The following is a 25,279-nucleotide window of genomic DNA, read 5'->3' as shown; positions in this document are numbered from 1 at the left end:
CTTGGGCATAATCAGTTATATATTAAATTGCTTTGTCTTTTGATAGCAGTTGCTCATTCTCTGTCCATTTTTTTTCAAGTTTTTTTCTTGGTTTGTTTATTCTTACTTTGTTTTGTTTACTTTGTATTGCTGCAACTGCAAGATCATTAACTTTTTCCCTTTCTTTGATGTCTAACCTGTTCATTCTCTTTAGTGCATTTCTTTTACATGACTAGAAGTCCTATTTGGGTCTTTTCATGTATTCATTTTTCCTATTCATCCCATTCCTCTTTTCCTATGCCACCTTGAACACATGGAATTTATTTACAATAACTGTCGTACGGTAGCTGTTGATCTTAGCAGTTATTTCTGGGTTAGCTTCTACTGATTGATTCTTCTCTTGGTAGCAGATCATGCTTACCTATTTGTGTGTATGGTGAGCTTTATTGAATATACGACTCTGTAACATGTTGTCTGGGACTAGATTTTGCTGCACTGGGAATTGTTTGCAGCCTGTTCAGGCCCACTTTTAGGCTGGGTGCTACAGCTCTTCCTATTCAGTCCCACCACTGAGATGGTGTCCTCCTGAGGATTCTGATGCTCTGTGTTTTACGGAGAGCTTTGCTCTCTGCCTCGTGGGAGAACCATCTCTCAGTTCTCCGTGAGCTCCAGGGGCTTTTCTGCCTGCTGCAGAGTGTGAGTCATGGGTAGTTCCCTCTGGCTCATACGAAAGCCAGCACTCAGGAGAGATTCCAGTGCCCGCTTCCTCGTTTCCCGAGCTCTCTCTCCGTGCCCCTGGCCAGCCATCTCACTCTTCCCACCAGGGCTAGTTGCCTTCCTGGGCTCTGACCTCCGGCTCTTCACATCAGCAAGACTGAGCTGGGTCTGGTCGGGTCCTGCTTCACTGTGTCTCTCTGGTAAGTGAATCCAGGCAGTTTTCTATTCAAATCACAGGGTTCACACCACTTCTTTCCCTTCTCCCAGGAATCATAGGCCTATGGTGCCTGCATAAATGGTCAAGTGTCTAAAAACTCCAGAACACATGTGTGAATATACAAAAACTCCCTAGGGCTTTATAAACATAACAATTTTACTAGAAAATATACATACAGATGTATAAAATATTCTACACAAACGTATAAGATTCTACATATAGAGTTTATATGTACATATTTTTTTTCTAATTGATGAAGGGAAGGATAAGTGTGATTGGAGTTACTCTCTGTTCCAATGTTTTTTGACAACTCATATTTTTAATCATGAATCATGAGCTGAAATGTGGGAACGTTGACTTGGCAGCGAGACGGGGGCTACCTGTGAACGAGCACGGTGCAGGCGTTGCTCTGGGTGTACGAAACATAGTCTGAAAAGATGTGTAGCTCCTGATTGGAATTGTCTCTAGGTGCTAGAACTGTGCTGCAGATGCTTTTCTTCTTTTTCTCTTGGCATTTTCCTAAAAATTGAAAATAGAAATTTAGAAATTGCTTTTATATTGGAAAAATCAACTCTATTTGAAAAAATAATTAAGGCTACTGAGTAATTTCACACTGAGGAAGTAATCCCAGGGTTATTACTCTTTACAAAAGAGCCATGCTCACATGCTGGTAGGAACAGGCACATCGTCTTTTTGTGTGCCTCATCTTTGGCTTGGTAGTTCCCCTTGGACTTCATTTATTTCCAAAATATATTTGGGCCTTGGGAAAAAAAATAGATACCATAAAATAATAAAACAATTCAGGTGGAGGTGAAAGTTCAAGATGCAGGAAATGATGTGGGTGGAGAGTGTATGGTTGAGGGCATCCTGAGAGGGCCTGGAAGGAAGCCATGGGATTTTAGCAGGAGAACTAGACTCAGGGAAGCTTTGGAAATCAAGCGCAGAACTTACCTGCAAACTTACTGGTGGCCAAAACAGAGAGGGAAGCAGTGGGATTTGGAGCTCTCAGAATTAAATCTAGAGTTATTTCACCTGCAGATGATGTTGTCTATTGTATTTATTTCTGACTTCTAAACGAACATTTCATATAAACCAAGTCAAAGAAACACTCAACCTACGGAAGCATTATGTTCAGCTCCTTAGGGACAGAAAATCATGCCGGGTATAGCCTGGCTCCTTGAGGGCACTAGTTCCAAGAGAGAGGATAGAGAAGACAGGATGGAGACCTGTCACGGTTTCAGACGGAGACCAGGCAGTGCTGGATTGATCTACCTCCAAGCCTGTGAGGTCCAGCTAAAGGTGGACGGTGAGCGGGCATGAGCCCAGGAGGACAAAAGCCTCCAGGAGAAATACTGCAGGGGGTGCCAAGGAGGCCGAAGAGGCATCACTACGGATGGGAAAATTGGTGGCCAGAGAGGCTGCTGGGGAGCAGCAGGAAGGTGGAGCAGGTGCCCCGAGTCACATCGCACCACCTGAACGCCATACAGAGGAGCCCTGACCATAGACCCACAAGTCCTGTCTCTGCTGAATTAAAGAAGCTGAAACGAAGCCATGCGGATACCACCTTGAGCTTTTCCCGCTAATGAAGTTGCGTCTTCTAATGGACACTGTGTGTCCGGCCCTGTGTCAGGTGGCAAGGCCTGTGCTCTGTTATAAAGACGACAAAATCCACACAGGGGAGGAAGTGCTTTTTAGCCCAAACCCATTCTTTCTAACATTTAGCAATGTTGTTTACGTAGCAAGGCATCTGGGAAGCGCGACGCTGAGACTCAGATGTTCCATGGAAGGTTCCCTGGCCCTGGCCTGCAGTTTAACACAGGACGTTTGGTGTCCTTTTCTCTAGAGGACTTTGGGTGGTGGAAAGGACTCGGAAGAGGCCGGGAGGGGTGAACCGGCTCCAGCCTGGCTCTCCTCTGGGCATGAGCTTGGGAGCCTCCGGGTGGAGGGTTGAGGGTCTGGACTGGGCATATGGCTTGTTGTGTGTCAGTGTGCACACACGTAGGTATTGCTGCCATGGAGTTCTCCTGGACACACAAGTTGTTCTGGCTCTGAATTAGAGAAATAATGAAGTCCCTTTAACATTTTGTGGCAGTCTCAGGCCACCACCCTTTGTGTCAGCCAGGGCCATCAGGAAAATGCAAACCACACCAGGTATTTTAGTTAAATAAGGCAATAGAAGGGGAATATTGCACAGGTATTAGAAGAGCTGAAAGGACAAAATGGGAACACAGAGGTCACATCAGTAGTGACTGTAGAAGACAATGCCACCCTCGTGTCTTCCGGATGTGGAATCTCAGAGTGCCCACCGGGCAGACCCAGGACTCTGAGGAGGCCTGCGACTCAGGGTCTGGACCTGGGAGAGGAGCCCCTGCAGGGACCAAGCACGGTCACCTGCAGCAGGGTGAGCGCCCCAGCCTGGCAGAGATGAGCCAGAAGACGCCTGCTTATGCAGGAGGCAGAGGACGGGTAACCGGGTTCCTGGAGGGTCCACCCAGGCTGGTGAGTGCAGGATGCTCACTTGCAGCATGAAAACCAAGGCAGGGACATTCTTGGAGGGATGACTGTAGGCTGATGCTGAGATAGAAAAGGTCTAATTTCTTATCTTCTTTTATCCTTGCGATAACCCAAGAGGTATGCAGCTCAGAGTGTGTGTAGCCTTCTGAGGGCCACGAAGCTAGCAGGCAGGACAGCCAGAACTTGGTGGCTCCTGCACTCTTCCTCTTTCACTAAGTGATGACCTTCTCTACACCCTTTGGCCTCACCAATCAGCTTCAACATTGATTGAGCAATTACGATTTCCCTGCCAACATGTATGTGCCGAGAGATCAGGACTGCATAAGATTTTCTGGAAGCTGCATGTGGGGCCTGGCACAATGGACAGGGTCCCATAGGCATTCAGTTACCACTTGTTGCATAAACCAGTGAACGTTTAAGTTCCTCTCCTCACCTTTAAGTACACTAAGAGCATGTCCAGATGCATGATTTCATACTCAGACACATGCAAACTGTGCAGCCCGGCCTAGATGTCTGAAGTATCTTGGTCCTGCATAAAGGAAAGCTTTTGAAGTCAGAAGGGGAGCCTGGGCACTCACGTGCCTGTTTTTGCACCTGCTAAGAGACTGACTGCACATCGTTTATAAATGAGGCAAAAGTGAATCCATAGCAAATGATCTGTGAATTAACCATCCCATTCACCATGGCTGCTTCTTCCCCTTCTCCCACCCACCCCTGCCCCCCACCCACCCCCACCCGGCTTAGCCTATCATTAGCTGCTATCTGGAATCGACAGTAGAGTAATTTGAACTCTGGTTCCCAAGGGCCTATTCTTTTACTTCCTGCTGTAGGAATACGGTGTGTATTGATTAGATATCAGACTGTAATGGGCTTCCAATCTCTCTGCCTTAAGATATATGATGGAGATGACAGGAAACAGATACCCTGTTACTACTTGTAAATAGTCTGGTTGAACAAAGTGGTTGGTAACCGCTTCGGCGCCGGGCCCCTCCAGCCCGGAGACGCTGCTTTCTCCCTCTTCCCAACCCGACTGTGTGGCAGGGAGGTGGGGAGCTCCCTCTCCACACCACAGCCCTTGCTCAGGGGACCCTCCCCTCTCAAAGCCGTGCAAGGGAGGATTTCAGAGTGAAGTTAATGCTTAGTAGGTGCATCATCACAGGTGGCTCAGACACAGAACCCCGACAGCACCCCGCCCAGCGCCTGGCGTGCGGGAAGAGGTGCCGGATGCTGATTGCGGGCAGGAGCACCCTCCTTCCCTTCTGAGCACGACCCAAGGAACTTACTCAAGGAGCTTCGCTCTTCACACCTGTGAAATGGGGATCCAATGTCACGGGCAGGGCTCCAGCAAGGACTGGGTTCAACCGGGCGCCTGGTGTAGCTTGGCTGGGACCTGGCAGTCCGGGTGGTTCTCCCTCTGCTAGAATTCAGGGGGTTCTTTGGGGTGGGGAGAGGCAGACCCACCCAATGCTCTCCTTGTCCTCCGTGGGGCAGGCCCTCAGAGCTCCTAATGGTGGCACCTGGGGGCAGTGGATGGAAGGAACCAAGCTGGAGCACACGCAGCCTCCAGCTCTCTCCTGGTCTGGCCCCCGGCACAGGTGGCACCCTGTTTGCACTTGGCCTGGGGTGGCCTTGTGGGTTTTGCCTGCTTCCTGGACTGGGCCTGTGTGGTTTGAATGAGAAGGACCTTGGCTCTCAGCTGGAAAACTGCGAAGTCACAGTTGACTGGTGACACCTTTCCCCTCTGGAGCCCCCCTTCCTGAGCGGGCCTGAGCTTGCCCTGCAGAGGTGTCTTAGGTGGGGCCTTCCATTTCCTTTCCTTTCCTTATCAGCCAAGATGACTAAAAAGCAAGTTGAATGGTGATTCACGAAGGATTCCGAAGGAAGATTGTAAACTTTTAAGGGGGCATAAAATGTGAGTTTATACATTTTTAATTACACCGGGCTGGAAGCTCATATTCATTTATTACTAGCCATATCAACCACTTATCTGCCACTTCTTTAATCTTTGCCCTGCAAACAGACATGACCCTGGTCAAGTAAGATAAATGGAGAATTAAAAATGGCTACATTCTGGGAATTGATTGGGAAAGAGAGAACAAGAAGCCGGAGGCTCAGGCCGATCCTGGGCCCTTTCCCACCCTGGCTGTGAGGGGAGACAGAGCAAGTGGGCCTCCCCTCCGCCCGGGCTAACGTTTCCTCAGTTCTCCTTCGTCTCCTTCCTCCCCTGCCCCCATTAGGATGAGGGGATCAATAAAGCCAGCTGGAGGGAGGAAGGAACCGGCTCCACGCTGGTATCAGATGCCGTATCCAGGCAGCGCGAGGGGAAGGGCCGGGGCGCAGGCGGTGACCTGACCGCACGTTCCAGAACGCCCGGCTCCCATTATTGGCTACATCAGCACTGTCCTCCCAGAGGTTGCTCTCAATTAGCCCAGGAGCGGGTTGAAAGGAACTGTGACCGTCCCCTTCTGTACCTGAGGGATCCGGCCAGGAGCAAAACAGGCACACGCACAAGGAAGCCCATCCTTTGCCGAATGCTTTCTTTGGCTCAGCCTCTGTGCCAAGTTCACAGTGCTGGCCGTCTTCATTTCCCCCTGGCGAACACACCTGATTACTCCTCTCCTCCAGGTGGGGACAACGGAGTCACAGAGGAGTCGGGAACTGTGTCCCCGCGTGTAGAGCTGGTAAATGCAGAAGAAAACTTCACCCGCAGATCTGTCTGATCTCCTACCCCAAAGGGAAGCCATGCCTGCCATCATGTCCAGCTACCAGTTGGGCAGCAGCAAATAAAGGAGAAGGTGCAGGTAGTGACAAGGGGGAGACTTCATTTAATCCTGCTCCTTTTAAAAATTTTTCCCCAACTCAAAAACAAATCCAGAGAGGAAGAATGACTGGCCAAGGTCACACAGCAGAGCCATGACTAATCCCCCTGAATCTGGGTGTTTTCCTGTGCGCAGGGCAAAGATACAAGCTCACTTGTCATTCACACCAGTCCTCCCGCAGACACCAGCAGGAAACCCACCCTGCACCGTGACAGGGAACCCGGAGGGCCAGAAAAATGGGGAGACAGAAAGTGGACATCCCAAAAGCGAATCTCAGAGGTTATTTTATTGATTCAACAAGCTTTTATGGAGCACCTAATACATATAGAACTGAGTTAAAGTGCTGAGATTTCATGAATGAAAAAACAGGTATATTAAAGGTGTGTGTGTGTGTGTGTGTGTGTGTGTGTGTGTGTGTGTATGTGTGTGTGTGTAGCAGGGTCCTTTCTTATGTAAGTAGCTATCCCAAAGACAAGTTTGAGCTTATAAGGAAAATGAGGTCAATATGATTTTAAAAAATGATAAAACCTTCCATAGGCACTGTGAACGGAGGCATCAACACAGTTGCTGCAGAATTTCCCTTGATCACCATTTTTTTTTTCTGATATTGAATTAATCAAGTTTTTTGGATTCTTTAGTTGTAAAAATAAATGAAAACAAACTAAAATCAAGACACCTCTCAATTGGCTGTTCTTGCTTGGAGGCGAGAGGCTGAGTGTTTGCAGGGAGGGGTGACGAGGCTGGAGTCTGCCCAGTGCCTCTCCTGGCCAGGAGCTCCGTTGACGCTGCTCCAGGGAGTCCCCCGAAGCCTTGCTAGGTGTTTTCATCTGCATTTTGCAGACAGGGAAGCTAGAAGCAGCACCGTGACATCTCAGCAAGCCCACAGCCAGACGGCAGGAACGGGCCCGTCAACTGCAGAGCTGATGGCGTTTGGAAGACACCTCTGCTCCTCCTCACAGCGCGTCACCTTCACATAATGATAAACCCTTCGTGATAAAGACAGTCATTCCCACGTCTTGAGCATCTGCAGGGTACCAGGCACCATGCTGCGTGGATCCTAGACACTGTCCCACGGGAGCCTCACGACAGTCCCACGGTTCAAGTACTGTCTGCACCTTCCCTTCACAGACAAGGACACAAAAACACAGAGAAGGCAGGTCACCTGCCCGGGAAACCGGGGAGCCAGGACTCAAACCCATTGGGTGTAGCTGCAGCCTCACACTCTTCACCCTGCCTTTCCAGGAAGAGAGGAGCACGGCCCTGCAAGCACAAAGGCGGGTTCCCAGGTCGTGGGGAGCCCAACACTGGAGAGGAATGAAGAGGAGATTCCAGGCTGGCCGGCTCTCACCCCGTGCTCACGCCCATCAACGCATGTGGGGTCTGAATGGGGAGCCACTGCCCTGGACTACATCTTCACTCGGGATTCTGGTGAATGTGACCCTCTAGCTCGCATTGTGTGGCGCTCTTGTGATCCAGCTATGACAAGGGACTCCGGCTGGTGCATCTCTTGCTCGCGGGGCTCTCCTCCGTGAGAGTCCGGTGCTCCATATTCCCTAAGGTAAACACACCTGGGCCTTCTCTGGAGGTGTGCCTTGGTTTGAATCAGGCTGTGGTGAAATGGTGGCTCTCTCCACTCGGCTGCCCGTGGCTCCCAGCTATCCCTCTGCCTGCCCTGCTCCACTCTGCACTCCTGCTTCAAGGAGCAGGGGCACATGGCTGCAGGAACTGGGGGCGGGGGCTTTCCCTTTGCTGCTCTTTGACTCATAAATGGTTCTCCAGGTCACCCTTGGCCAAGGAGAGAGCCCTCTTCTCCTAGAGGCCATCAAAGTCCTCAGTCCCCTGTTGCATTGGTCATTCAAGAATAGAAGCTGAGACACGGAATAAGAGTGCATACATGTGTGCAAACGTGTTTGTTGTATATGTGTCTTGCAGATATGTGTGTATGATGTATTGTGTACGCTTGTGTATATGTGCATATGCATGTGTCTCCTATACATGTATGTGTATTATGTATGTGTGAGTGTGTTGTGTTTATGCGTGCACAAGTGCTTATGTGTATGTGCTATGTGCATGCAGGTGTAAGCGTGTTGTGTGCGATATGTGCATATTAGGTGTTTGTGTGCATATTTGTGCATGTGTGTCCTATGTGTATGAATGTCATGTGTGTTTGGGTGTGAGCTATGTTTTGTGCGTGCACATATGTGTACATGTTGTGCATACAGGCACATATATGTGTGTTGTATTTGGTTTTTGTGGGTTGTGTGTGGCATAGATGTGCTATGTTGTTGTGTTTGCATTATGTGTATGTGTGTCCTTTGTGTGTATGTTATGGATGTGTGTTGTATGTGTCATGTGTACATGTGTGTGTTCATGTGCCTATGTTTACGTGTGTGTTGCATGCTGTGTGTGTGTGCAGTTCCACACTCGCCTTGCACGCTGGTGGGCATCCTGGTGCTATAGGCTGGTGGCTCCCAGTCCTTCTCTTCACAGCAGCGGCCCCTGTTTTGTGCAGGTTACGTTGCTCATTCTTGTTGTGGTTTCTGTTCCGCTATTCACGGCCCTGGAGCTGGTTTCCTGCTCCCTTTAGCTGAGAGGAAAAGCACTTACATTATACATACATGGACATTCTTCAACAATCACTTTTGCTTTCAAGTCAATAAAATTTGACTTATGAGCAAAATCGTTGAGAGATTTTGATGGTATACTATTGGCTCCCATGTGGGGGAAGGAGCAGGGGTTTTGCCAGACCCCACAGAGCTCCTCCAGGAGAGGGACCCTGCCCTTCCTGTGTCCCCAGCATGGTCTCCAGACACTATGTTTTATCTGGACCACCAAGGAAGGACCAGGGCCCTGACTTTGTCTGGGGAGCCTGCTCTTCCCATTGGGTCTATGGTCTTAATCACAGATCATAATCACTTATGTTTTTTTTTTTTTTTTAAAGAAAATGAAGCAGGATTCACTGGCTTCTTTTATCACAAGTGTCACTGCAACAGTGACTCAGTATGGAGGCCACATGCTCATCACGTTCACTTGGTGAGGTCACTCAGATCAGCCTGGTTTTTGCAGGACAGAAGCGTCCCCTTCGTCACCACCTGTAGAGCCAAAAGGTACTCAGATAAGAATAGGTCTCCCGTAGAAGCAAATATGAATGCCAGTTGCCCCAATATGCCAAAGGGCTTTGCTCTCTCCCCTCCTTTTCAGAAGAATGATCAGGACACGGTCTCCACCCTGCAGCATGGATCACCCCACTCCACAGCTGCCCTCGGGAGAGCAGGAAGCACACATGTGGGTCTTAGATCAGTCCCTTCACTTTGCGTGTGACACCTGAACAGGTCAGCTGGCCTGTGGCTCCCTGGGTGTCTTGACATCCATCAAAGTACCGCTCGGAGCTCCCAGAGTCCGCTGGCATTCACCCTAAGAATATATTTGGATTCCTTTGCTTATTTATCCTGTCAATTCCTTCCCCACCTCAGCAGCAGGCCTCATGCTAGCTGGGAACTGAGGATTATTTTTGAAAAACTAAGCAAAACCTTCAAAACAGTTTGCAAGTCTTGTATCGGCACGTTTGTGCTCTCACAGCTAAAGACCTGTCAGGCCTCCAGTGAGCACCTCGACTTCGGCTCAGCAAACGGAGCAAAAGAGCCATTTTGTGCATGAAATCGCCTGCGTTCTGCATGGAGATCTTGCTGCTCAGCACCCTGGGCACCTAGCAGCTGTGTTTGGCTTTTCCTGGAGCTGGGAAATGGGGTCCCAAAGCATAGACTCCTTCTTGTTTGATGCTGGAAAAGCCATCCCAGAGGAAACAGAATTCAAAGCGAGAAGCATGAATTCTCACTTAGAATGTTTTTCTCTGAAAAAATAATTTTTTTTTTTCTAGAGATAGATAACTGCAGTGGGTGGGGTATGATCAAATGTTCACGCTCATCCAATACTCCGGAAAGTCTGAATTGCTCAGAACCCTGATAGTGTGGACTTATTTCATGCAAACAAACAAACTGGCAGCAAGAATGTCGATCAAAGTAACCATTTATATGCCTTTTGGAATAGTGTCCAGGTCCTCAGACCCTTTGAATTTCACTTACTGGGATCTCTCCTGAGGAAATAAACCTCAGTCCACATCTCCAGTCACATGGGGGCACAGTCACCAAAGCCTCAGGGAAAACAGTGATTAGAAAACCGGGAGCACGGGAAGCCAGGAAAGGGTTAGGGAGAGTAGAGTATCCGTTAGCCAGATGGAACGTTTTGCAACCATTAGCCCGAGTTCATAAAAGAAGTTCACAAAAACCGTTACGGCAGATTTTTTAAGTAGGTTTTATGGAAGTGTAATAAACATAGAAAAGTGCTCAAATCCTAAGCATGCAGCTCAATGAATTCACAGAGTGCACACACCCATGGATGAAAGATGGAAATGCGGGGTCCTTGGCACCCCAAAGCCTTCCCCGTGCCAACCCTGGTACCCCAGGGAAGCAGCTCCTAGCACTTTAGATCAATCGCCTCTACTTGTGAGCTTCCCTGAGTGATTCCTGTATGTTCTCTAGGCCCTGGATTCTTTCCCCAGCTGTTTTGTGTGTTGGGGTCATCATCCGGGTCGTCCCAAGCTGCCATTCCCACGTTGCCATTGCGCAGGGTGCCTGTGGCTGTTACCTGTTCTCTCTCGAGGATCTTGGGTTGCCCCGGATCGTGTCCATGTGTAAAGTGCTGCCAGGGTGGTCCTGTTCACTTCTTTTGGTGATTTTGTGTGTACCCATCTGTAGGGTTTGTGCCTGGAGGGCCAACGACTGGACTGCTGGAGGGACAGGCACATACTCAGTGTAGCTCAGACCTCAGCTTCCACACCATTCTACCTCATCTTCCTCCCACCAGCAGCATGTGAGAGCTCCAATTGGCCCAAATTGTCACCAACTTGATGTCTTGCATTAGTTTAAAAAAAAAACCATAAAAAATAAAATTCAAAAATTAAAAATAAAAACATTGCAAATGTATGAGTAGGATAGATGACAGATTTGAGAAAGATAAATCTAGAAAAAAAACATAGTAGGAAGCATTCTGACATACTCAGAATTCCTTGGTTTTGTGTTGTTGATGGACTCTCTCCCCAGCTAACACTCACTTTCAAATGCTATCGGCTCTGGGAGGAATGGCCATTTCCCTGGCATCTCCATGTGTGACCAAGCACCTGTCCATCTAACCATTCATCCGTCCACCTGCCCATCCCCTGCCCATCTTCTGTGTGCCTTCTGCAAACGCACACTAAATACCCACAGTGTGCCTGGCACCCTGCTGTGTAGATAAATCATGGAGGTTATATCTTATCATTTTACAATTGGGCATCAAAAATAAGGCCCCATCGAGGTGCACGGGGGAGGCTGAGCATAGCCAGGTGTTTCTCGGGGGCTGTGATGCACTGGTCACTGAGCTAAGCGGGTGAAGTGGATATGAGTGTTGAAATCACTGTCGTTGTAAATGTGAGTGTCACTTTTTTCCTTCTGCACAACAGTCAAGGAAGCTGAAGCGTGGATAGTCAGGCAGCTTGCCCGGTGGCCAGCTGGGTGGGATTCACACTCAGAGCCCTGGGCCTGCGGGCTCTGCCCTTCTAATCATTCTTTCTGCCATGCTGCCTCCTACCCAGTTAGGGCAGAGGGAGAGGGAAGCACAAAGGAAGTGATGTTGACAATAGTTGAAAGATAGTCTTTAAATGTGGTCTGAACAGGAATTTGGTTGTTTTTTTTTTTTTAATTTTCTTAAGGGGGGAGGGAGAGAGAGAGAGAGAGAGAGAGAGAGAGAGAGAGAGAGAGAGAGAGAGAGAGAGAATTTTTTTTTAATATTTATATTTTAGTTTTCGGCAGACACAACATCTTTGTATGTGGTGCTGAGGATCAAACCCGGGCTGCATGCATGCCAGGCAAGAGTGCTACCGCTTGAGCCACATCCCCAGCCCCTGAACAGGAATTTGTTAGGCAGAAAAAGAGAAAAAGGGATACTTCTAAGCGTGAACCCAAGTCGTCGAGGTTTGCTCCAGCTCTGAGAGAAGGCTGGAAGTGGGCATGAGGCAGAGACAGGGATCGCGGTGAGCTTAAGTCTGCCAAAGGGACCCCTGAGTCCTCTCTGTGGAGTCCCCAGGTTGGGCACCAATGCAGGGTCAACAAGGAGCCGTGGAGGTCTGGCCTCTGCCCAGTGCCCCGGGCCCTCCTCAGTTCCCACTCTCCTGCCTCACTCGTGTCTTCTGTAGCTGCACTATTCAATATGGTGGCCATTAGCCATTTGTGGCTATTTAAGTTGACATGAACGGAAAGGAAATAAAATGAAATTCCCCAGTTGCACGACTCACATTTCCAGGACTCAGGTGGGGCTGTGGCTCCCATATTGGACTTCAGAGCCACAGGACGCTCCTGACATTGCAGTATGTCCTTTTAAAGAGGGCCACTGTGTGGTCTGTCTCTTTTGCATAGGAAAGTACCTAGGGACAGGGACCCTGTCTTGTATCGAATATGCAAAGAAAATTACTCAGTGGTTATGAAGTCACTAGCTTTGGGACTCAAAAGGAGTTTATGTGCCGTGTCTCCTGCCACAGGGCCACTAGGCTGACGTTGTTACTAGCAGTGTGCCCCTGATCCAGTGACTTTGTACCTGGTACTTTTCCAATTTGAGCATGTATGTGGGTCCCCCGGGGCCCTCTAGAATAGCGCTAATTTTGCATCAGTCATACTAAGGCGTCAGGTCGATTTCTGAGAAGCTTCGAGGCGATGTGCATGGTACTGGTCTGTTCACCACACCTCCGAGAGTGGAGAGTGGGGCTCTAAAACCAGGAGACACAGAAGCAGCCAGTCTGGCTGTTGGGATGGGGAATTTCTGTGAACTTGTTTCACGTCCAGGAATTCATTTTGCGAACACAGGGACAACTTCAAGCCACTCATTCGCCTGTTCCTTTTGTGACAATAAAACATTCGGTTTATAATGATTTTTAGAAGATGAGAAAATCAGAGTCCATTGAGAAACCTGTGGTGAAGAATGCCACCCTCCTGATCCCGTCACCATTCTGGTCCCATCATGGTGACCACAGCGAAAGGGTTAACAACACGGACCGGAGAACCAACTCAAGAAGTCTCCGATCAAATTCCACCGGGTGCAAGACATCTTCAATAGATAAGCGTGCTTTGGAAACGCGCGTCGGAGACGAAGGGAAAAGGCCAATGTGTTTTTAAGAAACTTCGGGCAAAGAGGAACACAGGCTATACACTTGTCCCAGGAAGAAAAATCTCTTTCCAAGCCTTTGCCTTCCTTAGATATCTCCTTCAAAACCGCATCTGACACGGCTCTAATTTCCCTGCTCAATAGCGGTATCATCCAACAGCCACACATCACAAGTAACATGTTTATCATTTAAACATTTCTCCCAGGATTGGGTTTGAATTATGGATTGTGAAAACATAGATTCTGTTGCTTGGGAGGGGGAAAGGGACTCTTGTCAGTGTTCTAGAAAATGAGTCTTTAATATCATGTGAAAGAATGATCCTGAAGGCTCAGAGGTTTAACTCCTTAAGACCACCTCTTTTTCCTTTCCTTTCTTTTTTTTTTTTTAATTTTGAGACAAGATCTCGCTAAGTTGCTGAGGCTGGGCTCAAACTGACGATCCTCCTGCCTCAGCCTCCCGAGTGGCTGGGACTTCCTGGCATGTGCCACTACCCCTGGCATTAAGACAGTCTCAATGCCCGAAACAAATATCTTCAGTTAAGTACCTCATGGCTCTCCTTCGTGCCAGAGACTCTGAGAGAAGCACACAGACACTCTTCAGAGGGGAGGCAGACATTTAGCTGGTTGAGCAGCTCCAGGGCTCAGGATGCAGCTGCTTCCTCTCTGTCTCCACCCAAGTTCGGTGGTGGCCAAGGCGGAGTCGGTCTGTGGGATCCGAGCGAGTCAAGTGGGTGTGGAATTAAATCTGGCCACTGGTGCTCTAGAGCCATTTAATCTGGGCCAAGTTCCTTAATATTTTCTGAGCCTTGGCCGTCTGAGCAATAGTAAGATCTGATTGCTGGGTTATAGGAACTATTAGATTAATGTCTAGAAAGTGCCAGATACAGAGCAACAATGGTTTTAGTCGAGCTAGTAATACTCATAATGGCGCTTGGCCTTCATCCCGGGAAGGGGAATTTGTGAGAGTGGGCCAAAGCTTGAGAGTTTCCAAGGGCGTTAAGGATTCATTCACGCCCTCACCTGTGTGTGTACCTCTTTCCTCTCTCCACAGGTCTCTGGGAACATGCAGGACAGATGTGGTTGGAAAAGGAGTGGTTTTCAGTGTCAGAGTGAGGGCAAGGAGAGCAGAAGTGGATGGTGGGAGTTGATGCAGATAGGACCCTGTGGGTGATCAGTGCTATCTCCATTAATACAGCGAATGTCACCTGTTCCCACACGCTCCAGGTGCTATGGTCAATGTTTTCTGGGGATCGTGTCACTGAGCAGCCCCTGCAGCAGGCACTGCTGTTATTCTATGTGTGCCAAGGTCTTTGGCCTTTGGCGCTGTTGGCTTTGGGGGCTGGAGCATCCGTTGTCCTGGGAGTTATCTTGGGCACTGTAGAATATTCAGCAGCATCCGTGGCCTGGACCCCTACCCTATCTCCAATTAATAACATTTCTAGACATTGCCAGATGTCCCCTGATGGTGCAAAAAATCTCTCCTGGTTGAGAACCCCTAGGTACATAGGCGAGTAAAAAAAAGTTCCGTTACCTCCCGAGGTCACCGGCTAGCAAGCGCAGAGCCTGGATTAGAAATCAGGCTGCGAGACATCACATTCCTCAGATCCGCCTCCTGATCTCAGAAGGAAACTCAAGCTCTGAGTTTTCCTGGATTAAGTCTGAGGGAGGGACCTTTGCAGCAAGGATTGTGCCAGGTCAAGGGAATGTGACCAGGCCCCGACAGTCTGGCCCCATCATGTCTCCAAGTACACGGTTTCCTTGAGAACTTTCTGCGGATTCCAAAGGGATCTCGGGAATATCCTCCTTGGCCAGTTTATGGGCATTCAGGAAAATTCTGACGACGTGACATTTGTCCCCTGTCTCCTCCTTCATAACACGAGTTGGAAGCAGGTGTTTTATTTATTTATTTATTTTTAATTAAAAACGAATACTTTTGAGGGTGGAGACTGGCCCTCATCGAGGACAGCACCACAGGTTCAGGGGGCAAGTTACTTAAGACAGAGCGATCATGCCCGAGACAGAGCTCGTTTGCATGGGTGACTTCCGAGTGCTTTGTTAGAATGCTGTTCCTCTTGTTCCCGAGGTCCACTCTCTGCAGCCTAGCTGGACACATCCAGGGGCGTGAGGAAGCTCCCGCTCCATCGCTGGGTACTGCTCAGGCAATAAGACTTGCTCGTGTGTGGTGCAATCACAACAAAGGCTCCTGCTCCTCTCCACTAACCTGGGGGCAGCTCCAAGCACGGCATGTGAACTGGCCCCGTGTCTACACTTGGGAGACTGAGGTTGGGGCAGTGTAACGTCCACAAGTCACCCCCTGGTCCCAGTTCAGAGTTTAACCGGGTGAGTCAGCAGTGGGTGCCTGGTCAGGAACCAGGAAGGGCGAGACCAAGCCTACCCATCTGTCCCTCGGCCTGTCACCGTACTGTCATGGGGCCTGCCGAAGACTCCAGAAAGTGCCTCAGCCTAGAACAGCCCGCAGCTGTGTGCAGCAGCCATGGAGGCCTGGAGCTGACTCTCGGGTGGGGGGCAAGCGTCCCTCTCCAAAGCAGGCACAACCGTGCGCACGAGGGCACACTCAAAGCAAGTGAAAGTAACAGTGCCAGCACTCAGGCTTTGCAGAGGTCAACAGTCAAAGTCCACACAAAGGGACTGGGTCCAGGCAGAGTCCCCTGTGAACTTTAATTACTTTAATTCCAGTCTTCAGGGCCCACTCTTCCACACCCCCCACCCATCTTGCCCACATCTCTAAATGTTCTCTCCATTTTCCCACAGAAGTATGCTTCCTTCCTGCATACGCTCCAGCTCAGTTGATTTTCATCCTTTGGATCTTGAACTTTTTGTGTCCACAATGTACAGCCTTGCTCTAAGAGAGCCAAGGGGGTCACAGCTACAGAACCTGAGACTGAGTGCGCTGCTCTGATGTGTCCCCAGAGCCCAGCTGAGTTCTGGCACAGGGGGTGGGTGGGAGGAGCTGGAGATCAGAGGCTGAGCGAGACCCTCTGAGGCTGGAATCTGAGGTTGCCACTCAGTGACTGTGGCCTTGAATGAACCACTTTACTATCTGCGGTAGGTAGAACCTGGAAAACTTACCACTGCCCCACCCAACCCACCTGGGCAAGGGTGTCCACACCCTAGTCCCCAGAACCCATGAATACTCTAGAGGGAATCCAGGTGGCAGATTGAATTAAAGGTGTAAATTTGATGACTTTAACCTCTGGGAATCATCCTGGAGTCTCCAAGCAGGTCCACCGTCATTATAAGAATCCTTAAACTTGGGAACAGGAGGCAGAAAAGGAGTCTGTGTCGGAGGGAGTCCCACCATGGAGGAGGCTGGACCTGCGGCTGCTGGATTGGAAGATGGGGAAGGTCATGTGTCATGAAGTGCAGGTGGCCTCCAGAAGCAGGGAAAAACAGAGTGTCCCCTAGAACTTCCATGGGAAGGCAACCCAGCTGACCCTGACGTCAGCTCAGCAAGATCCAGGTTGGACTTCTGACCCCCAGTTCTGGACGACAGTAGGTGCTATTTAAGACCACGAAGTATGTGCCCATTTGATGTGGCAGCAATAGGAAGCCAATTTGCTGCCCCCTCTGTAGATTGGGGGACAACGATAAGGACACCTGCCCATTGCATTCTGTACCGCTGTCAAGAATAAATGAAACAGCACGTGTCTAGTTCACGGGAGAGAACCTGGCTCTGGTGAAACCGATCAGTGCTTATCAGATGTACAACCAGCTCTGTGCAGTGAGGAATGAGTGCATCATGGAACGGGTGGAAATAGTTGGGGCAAGAAACAGAGAGGAGCGAGGACATTTCAGTGAAGGATCAAACACGTGCAGCCTTGAGATTGGTGCTCACACAATTCGTCCCTTGCCATTTGCCGTTCTTTGTGAAAGGGACAGGAGTGTGGTATCCAGGCCTCTCCTGCATTCCGCCACTGAGCTTCCCCGTAACAGTTTTTTTGTCATCTGTACCGCCATTCTCTGGTGTCCACTTTGTTCTGCTCCCCAAACGGAGGGTTCGAACTCCCAAGAATCTCTTGGGCAAGAAGCCGACAAAGTCACAATACACTAGACGCTTAGATCCCCCTGGTGCTGTGGGAACGGAGGGCAGGGGACGCCCCACAGCCTGCCCTTGACCAGGGCGTGGAACTGCAGAGGTGCTGCTCTCCGTGCTGTTCCCTAAGTCGTCACCGTCCTTGCGCTCACTTTGCCTGTGGGAAATGTCCACCCTGAAGGTGCCCTGCCTCCACCACGCTCTTTTGCTCCTTCCTTTTTTCTTTCTTGCGGTCCCCCTGTCCTGAGCCAGCAGGCACCCGACCTACAACAGAACAGGCTGCTCTGTCTCCACTCCCCAGCATTTTCTAAATATTCACATTCTTCAGATGCCAGCTCCTTCCTTATTTTCTCAATTCTGTATTTGTTTATCCTCAAAAGCTTCTTTGTCGCTGCCCACGGGGATCTGGGAAACTGCGAAGGCCGCCTCCTTCCTGGGCGGGTGGGCCAGGGCCCACCAGGGCTCCATTTTCCATTCTCCACCTCTGGTCACGTACCCAAGAACAGAAGCAGCACAACGAGGTCCCCCATCCCCACCCCCCCCCGCCGTGGGCCAGGGGGCGGACCCAGCCCTGAAATGTGGAAGTTCTCCTGCACTCGGGACCACTGAGCCCCAGGCCAACGGCTCAGCCCAGAGCTCCCAGTTTCAGCCTGAGTCCACTCAGGGGGGCCTCAGAGCCCGGGGACTTTACCTCCCAAATCACTCCGTGGTCAGGGACACGCTGTGAACTGTGCCCAGGCAGGTCATGGTCCTCAGAGATTGGACGGTCCCTGGAAAGCTCACCACTGCCCCATGCAGCCCACCTGGGCAGCTACTGCCCTCCCAGGAAGAGGACCAGGAGGAAGAGGTCTCTCCAGCATGGGCCTCAGCAGGACTTCAGCTGTGGTTCTAGAGCCATTTCTTCCTTAGAGCGGCTCCTTTCTGGGCTTCATCTTTCTTAACGTCTGCCGCTGCCTTCAGAGAAGAGCGGAACCTCCTCTGCGCAGTGGTCTCTGCTCCACTCACTTCCCTCCAAAAGTGTCCTCTGGTTGTCCTGCTGTTAGTGCGCCCCTCCAACTCAGCCTGCCTCCTGACCTTGGTGCCCCTGTGAGCCCTGCCTGTCCTGTCTGCAGGGCTTCCTTCCTTCCCCACCCTGGGGATCCTTATCCACCTGTCAAGCCTCAGCACGGCTACCTGCCTCCAGCTCTGACTATTGAGGGCTTAGGTGCTTCCAGTCTTCACGTCCACTCACCATCCTGGCCACGGGTCTATGTCCACCCAGTCCTGGGAGCTTGATCAGCTTGCCCCAGGTTGCAGAGGTAGTAGGAGGCAGAGCGCCAGGCAGCCCAGCTCTGGTGTTGAGCACCTAGCAAGGAGTAAGCAAGCAATCATGGTGTCACTGTTAACAATGGTGTTCTCCCCTCCCAGCCCTGACTACCTAGCCCCGAGTGGCTGCTCCCCACGGAGGCCAGGCGCCATGTTGTTTGAACCTCCTCAGGCAGTACCTAGTAGAGAGCTGAGCCCGTGCTGGGGATTTAGTGATTGAGGAATAAGGGAGAGCTTCTAGTCCAATGGAATCAGAATAACAGGTTCCTTTTCAGTGTTTGATTAATGTTAGCATCAATTATTATCATTATTGTAATTTTCTGGGTGAGCTTCATCAGCTACATCTCTGACAGGGGACTTTCTATTTTTGCCAAATTTAATGAAGGAGAGCCTCCAAGACTCAGAAGAAATTTTGCAGAGTTTGCCACCGCAGCCACCGAAGAGCAGCAACTCGGCTCTAAGTTGTTTGCCCCAGACAATTAATTCCTTATGGTTGTCCAAAACCATGGTGCAGACCATGAAAGGGTCAAGTGGGGTAAAACCAGATCAGACCAATCATTTACCCTGCGATGGGAATCGCTAACCACAGGCCAGGGTCAATATTAGGGCAAGTTACATATCAATTGGGGTCATTAGTCCCTGTCCTTCCTAGTTCTGGGACAGTAGATTGGCCCTGGCCCAGCCCACGTGAGTAGGGCCATGGCAGCGTGGACTCTGACCGTGAAAAACAAGACACTAGAAGGTTTTATGCTCCTCGGGCTTAAAGGTCAAACCACGGTGCGGCCACAGTGTCTGCAGGCTTTCCGGATGAGGTCCACAGGGATGACAAAGTCCTGCAGGGGAAGAAATGGACAGGCCCTGGGCTCAGCCTGCAGGCTGGGCAGGTGCTCCCCAGGGTTCTGCAGCAGGCAAAGAGGCCCAGAATGACTTCTCCACAGGGAACACACGCTGTGAGCCCGACACGCTGGGGGGACTTCATCTGTGACATCACCAAGCCTCCCGATGCCTCTGGGGGAGTGGGGGTGACCAATGCAATTACACGGAGAAGGAGGCAGGGGAGCCCAAGATCCCCCAAGCCAACCACTAGTGTGTGGCTGGGACACAGCCACCTCCGAGTACAGCCATGGGGTGCACAAGGGCGGGTGCTGAGCCCAGACCCATCTCTGCCTTTTCTTCACCCAGGCCCCGATTTCATCCAGAACAGCAAGGTGCTCATTACCTGGGGACATGCTTGCTCTCCTGGGTCCCCTTGCAGCTGGGGTAACCCTAGAACAGGATTGTTGGTGAGGTTTAACGGAAACCCTTCTCGAAGAAGAGTTGTCCTCTTAGGAACACAAACCTCCCTGGAAGAAAACAGAGCGGGCTCAGCCCATCTGTCCCTTTTCCTTCTCCTGCCTGGAATGCAGTTCTTTAGCCTGGAGTGGCAGAAGCCTTATTCTGCCCATGAGGAAGAGGAGAGAGTCTTCAGAACAGGGTCATGGAGAGGGTGAAGCGGCGCCAGCAACCAGGTGTTTAGGATTTCTCAGGAGTGCGGGAAAACCCAACAGGAGCAAAACAAGAGCTCACCTGCTTCACTGGCCCGTGCCCCCTTTCTTCAGCAGGCTCAGGGCGTCCACGTAAGGTACACTACAAGATGTTCTGGTCACCGCCTTTGGGGAGGGGGAAGAAATAAAATAGAAAGCACACATACAGTATAAAAAGGTGCAAAGCCTGAGCAACAGCTGGAACTTGGCCTTGGAAACAAACCCTTCAAGACTGTTTTGCTCCCCAATTATTCCCTCCTGAGCTGGGGAACTGGTTTTGCTGGGGGGCGGCCAGCTCTGCGGCTGGGCGGGCGTTAGCCGCCATGTCCGACCCTCTAATTGTGCTTATCATGTACTAATTAGCATGTAATAAGCAGCAACGGACATCCATTCCTAAACAATAAAGCGACCTCATCCCCACTTCAAAGATGAAGAGACTCAGATTAGGACGTTAACAGCAACCAGAATGAAGATCCACACACTCTAATCAGAGTTAATGGCACAATTAGAACCCAGAACTTCCCCGTCTGGAACCTGGTTGTGGGTGGGGAGGCTTCCTAATTAGCCCGGCCTTTCCTCTTGGAGCTGCTCCCTGGGGTGGAATAATTAAGGCAGCAGGTTCCTTTCAAGAAGCGCCAAGTCCCAGGTATCTAGATGTGCCTTACGAGGCCCCAGACTATCTCTTGTGCCAGGTGTGAGCTCTCAGGGCTGTGAAACTCTGGGTGCTGGGCGGGGGCCCCCTGGGCCTTGCTATAGGATGCCTGACTTTGGCAGGCGCAAGTTATTCTGGGGAGGGGCTTGAACACACTTTCAGGGCGGGCCCAAGGCCCGTGCCAGTTCTGATCAGCAGTGGGACACATTTCACAATCCCACCCTGGCTCCCACACTCTCTGCTGGGGCGTGATGTCTTTACCAGGGGAATAGAAAGTGGGGTTCCCTGGACTGACAGCAACACCCTAAAATTTGGTAGAAATGAAGTTCTCAGTCTCCCCCCACCCTCATGCTGCAGAACCACTGAATCAGAAACTTGCAGGAGGATGCCAAGCTACCTGCGTGTCCACAAACCCTGCAGGTGTTCTGCTAGCCACCAAGGATCCAGAAGCACCTGCTGGAGCCTCCTCCCAGGCCAAGGGCAAGTGCAGAGTGAAGCAAGAGGACCTCAGATCAGCCTTCGGCAGCAATTCCTTCTGTACTCTGCATCTCACGGAAATGCCCATATGGGGACCTCACAGGAAGAGCAGTTCTCGTCTGGGTTGCTCAGCTCTTCCCACCTGTGCCCTTACTACTCACTCTGCTGAGTGACTTACTCCTCCAGGAAGCTGCCCCAGACTCCGCACTCCCCTTCATCAGCACAGAATGGTCTGCACCATCTCAGACTCCTACTGACTTCTCTTGCTAGGTGTTAACCCTTCCCTGGCACTCATGGTGCAGAGCCCGGATGTTAGCACACAATGCCTGTCCATAGTGTAACTCCTCTGACATTCGGTCAGTCCGTTGGAACCTTTTGCCCACTCCTAATGTGAACCCAGGGACTGCTTCTTGTGTCTATTTCAAGGAGAACTTACCCAAGGTCACATTTCCTTACACTCCCCTTTATTTTCACCCTCTCTCTAGTGATACATAGATGTAAACTTGAATTTTCTTCTGTATCTCTCAGTTTTAAAAAGCACAATGGAAGTGCTTCTTCCCATAAAATCTGGTTCCCTTTCCACATGAGAAAGTCAATGATTAATAATGCAGTGTGCTGGACTTTTAGATGTGGTGTAGTCCCATCATCTCCCCCAGGTTTGACATTCATTTACCCAGTGCTCATAGAGGAATGTTGAAAAAAATATTATTAAGAAAATCATTGGGACGTGGATGTAGCTCAGTGGTAGTGGGTTTGCCGAGCATGCCCAAGGCCCTGGGCTTGATCCCCAGCACTTAAAAAAAAAGTCACCGGTTGGCTTAGCTCTCTGATGTTGAGAACCTGGGCTGGGGCACAGGCTTCAAATAGGAGAAGCACCCTGTCCCGATTAGAGATGGTTCTTCACTGTGATCCTAGTCAGATCCTGAGTGCCACAGGGGTCACAGCAGGGAGAGGTGTGTGTGCCCTGATGTCTATGGAGACGAGAAAGAGGACGGGAGGAAGAGTGTCTGAAGAACAAGAATGGTGACACTTTGGGGTTGCATGTCAGAAACTAGCACCACACTTACTGCTCAGCTATTCATGCTTGGGGACAAGATTGAAAAGAGCCTTGTCCACAGACACAGCTCGGTCTGCGACCTGGATGAGCTGAAATGGCAGCCATAGGCCTTAAAAGGGCAAAAGAAAGCCCCGAGGGCTCGGGAACAGTGACATAGGGGGTGGGGGGCAGAGCTTCCTGGAGGGAAGAACTCCTGAGTGATGTACAGAATCCAAGTGGGCTGAGACGGGGGAGAGACGGGAGCATGGGGGCCAAGAGGAGGGCAGGTGCAACACGCGGAGGTCCTGGGGAGAAGTTCCTCCGGGCAGGACTCGGTGGGCAAGGCGGGACTCAGCAAGAGCCTCGGAGTGGCTCTCAGATCTGAGCACCTATCATCATGAAAACTCGGGGAGCAGAGCCCCATGGTGGCATTTCTGATTCTGTGGATCTGGGGTGGGGCCAGAGAATTTGCATTTCTAACAGGTTCCCAGCCGAGGTTCCCAGGCCGGCTGGCGTGGTGAGGCTCATCTGGAAATCACTCTTGGAGAATCAGTGGTGGAAGGATGGTCAGGCCTTATGTCCTTCACATCCTGTGTGAGCACACCTGGGCCTTCCAGGAGCTCTAGGGTTGATAGATGAGCACTAGACGGCATCCAGGCGGTTGAAGCTGGTTCTCTGAAGCGGACCGTGCTACCTCCCGAGCACCTGTTTTGTCAAGTCAGCCACAAGGGAGGGGAGGGTGGAGTGGCCATGTGTGAAGACACTGGACTGTTCTGCCACTGTGTGATAGTGACATTTCAGAGGGACTTGAGCAAGGGACGCAGACAGGGGAGGCAGTGAGCTGAGTCCCTGAACCCTGCCCCATCCCCTTCGCCCTGGACAGGGCTGAGCCTGGGGAGAGCTTTCCATAGCCACAGAACTGGATCTTATGTTCTGTACACACTGTTCCAGATGCAGAGGACAGCCAGACAAAAGGCAGAGGGGCCACAACATGGCCAACGCTGAGCATCAGCTATTTAATCTCTACTGAGTTTCACAACCATTGGAGTTCCTCGGAAAGGAAACTGAAGTCACTACTGTGTTACGAGCATATAACAATTGTGGGTGCAAGCAGACACACTCATCCACCCCTGCACAAAAACACAAAGTTAAATGTGTATCCCAGATGACCACTTATTCCTAGATGCCGTATGAAAACAAGACTCGGGTGGCATAAGGCTGAGGTGTACAGAGAGCTCTGTGGTCCTACTAGACCTGATGGGAAGAGGGATGCTAGAGAATTATCAAGAAGTGCTCGCATTTCTTGAGCATCTGCCAAAGTTCTAGAACTGTGCTCATCTTCTGTGGTGCTCACCACAAGGGAAGTGCCACGCTATCTCTGCTCTGCAGATGAGGAAACGGGGCCTCAAGAAGAGATAGAGCTGATGCTTGTCAGGGCTGACAGAGAAACAGATTCCGCGGACCAGGGCATGGCGAGGCTCTGCTCTCTGCTTCTGCATCCTCTTGAACCTTTAGAGTTGCATAGCACCTGTGCAAAACTAAAATATAATTAAAAATAACCAAACAAAGCTCACACCTTGACTCATGCTCTTTTGTCTTTGTCACCAGTGGCTCCCACTCGGGGTGGCATCAACACAGCCCACCCTCTTCACGCGTCCCAAGACTCTCAGACTTGAGAACAGCATCCACCCTCAGACAATAGGAGGAACTGCAGGCTCCGGAGGCAGGGTTCGAGAGCTTTGGGAAATCCTGCAGGAAGTTCTCTGCAGCCACCCGACCACAGAGCCCTGACCACCTCCTGTCCATGCCCGATAGAGCATGTCAATAAGAGCAAGATTCACCTGGGCAGACGGAGCTGAGAGAGGGAACTTGGAGAAGAGTGAGCCTTGCTACCTGATTGTCCAACCACCAAGGTCACTCATGGGCATACCCAAGGGTTGGTTGACAACAGGGGGACGCCTGGTTTCATGGTGTGTCCCAGATGCCGTCTTGGATATGAATTCCATTTCATTCTGCGGACGTTTTCTGACCCCTGTTTAGTGCTTGCTCCTCACAAAGCATCAGAGCACGATTTCTTTCCCCAGTGGCCATCGCGTCCGACGGGATTGCCAAGTAGTCACGAGCCAGGCTCTCGCTCCAGAGAGCCCCAGTTTGAAACCTGGCTCCAGTGCTCAGTAGCTCTGAGACTTTCGGCAAGTGACTTGAGCTCTCCGCCTCTGCTTCCCCATCCAAAATCAGGGGATTCAAAGAGAACCCACTTCATGTAGTTGTCACGAAGGCGGATGAGCCCACAGCGAAGAAGCACAGTCCCCAACACACCAACAAGTACCAGCTGACGGTGGAATTGTTACTTGTAGGTGTTCTGACTTCCATTGCTCTTCCTACCCCTGGATGCTGTGTCATGGGGGCAGTTCTGATTCTCCAAGCACCCCACACTGCCTCTCTAGGATGGAAAGGATGGATGCATGAACTTTTTCCAAGGTTTTGAAATATCACTAAGTTTAGCTCAAGAGTCTTGTTCAAACAAAATTATGTGCAGGAATGCATGAACGTGGAGATTTTCTGTTTTACATAGTCTCACACTTTATTTAAAATTTTGGACTCTTCTATTGCCCTTTTGACTTCACATTGAGATTAACTTCCCTGTGCCAGTTTGGATTTTGTCAACCTCGTGCAAGCTTTGGCTGCTGTTTTCTACATGCTAACAGTTTTACTTAGTGATGCTTGATGATGGGTGTGTGGTGTGTGCAGCTCCATGCATGTGTGTGTGTGTGTGTGTGTGTGTGTTTGTGTGT

The 25,279-nt window shown here is 50.5% G+C and overlaps 2 long non-coding RNA genes across 2 annotated transcripts in view; one reads left to right on the top strand and one right to left on the bottom strand.

Moving 5' to 3' along the window:
- The window catches only part of LOC144371069 (uncharacterized), a 30,806-nt gene extending 6,422 nt beyond the window's left edge, over positions 1-24,384 (top strand). Inside the window, exon 3 of the long non-coding RNA XR_013431228.1 lies at positions 24,093-24,384. This is a non-coding gene — a long non-coding RNA (uncharacterized LOC144371069). The remainder of the gene's footprint in view (positions 1-24,092) is intronic.
- Positions 6,513-21,791, bottom strand: LOC144370916 (uncharacterized). The gene is made up of 7 exons (XR_013431006.1): positions 21,369-21,791; positions 20,363-20,445; positions 20,016-20,139; positions 19,516-19,629; positions 18,723-18,836; positions 10,891-11,032; positions 6,513-9,338 (listed from the first exon to the last, which is right to left on the bottom strand). It is a non-coding gene; the product is annotated as an uncharacterized LOC144370916 (long non-coding RNA).
- Positions 24,385-25,279: the final 895 nt, after the last annotated feature.

This window comes from Ictidomys tridecemlineatus, chromosome 15, assembly GCF_052094955.1.
Source record: "Ictidomys tridecemlineatus isolate mIctTri1 chromosome 15, mIctTri1.hap1, whole genome shotgun sequence".
NCBI lineage: Eukaryota > Metazoa > Chordata > Mammalia > Rodentia > Sciuridae > Ictidomys > Ictidomys tridecemlineatus.
This window is presented reverse-complemented; position numbering and strand designations above follow the sequence as displayed.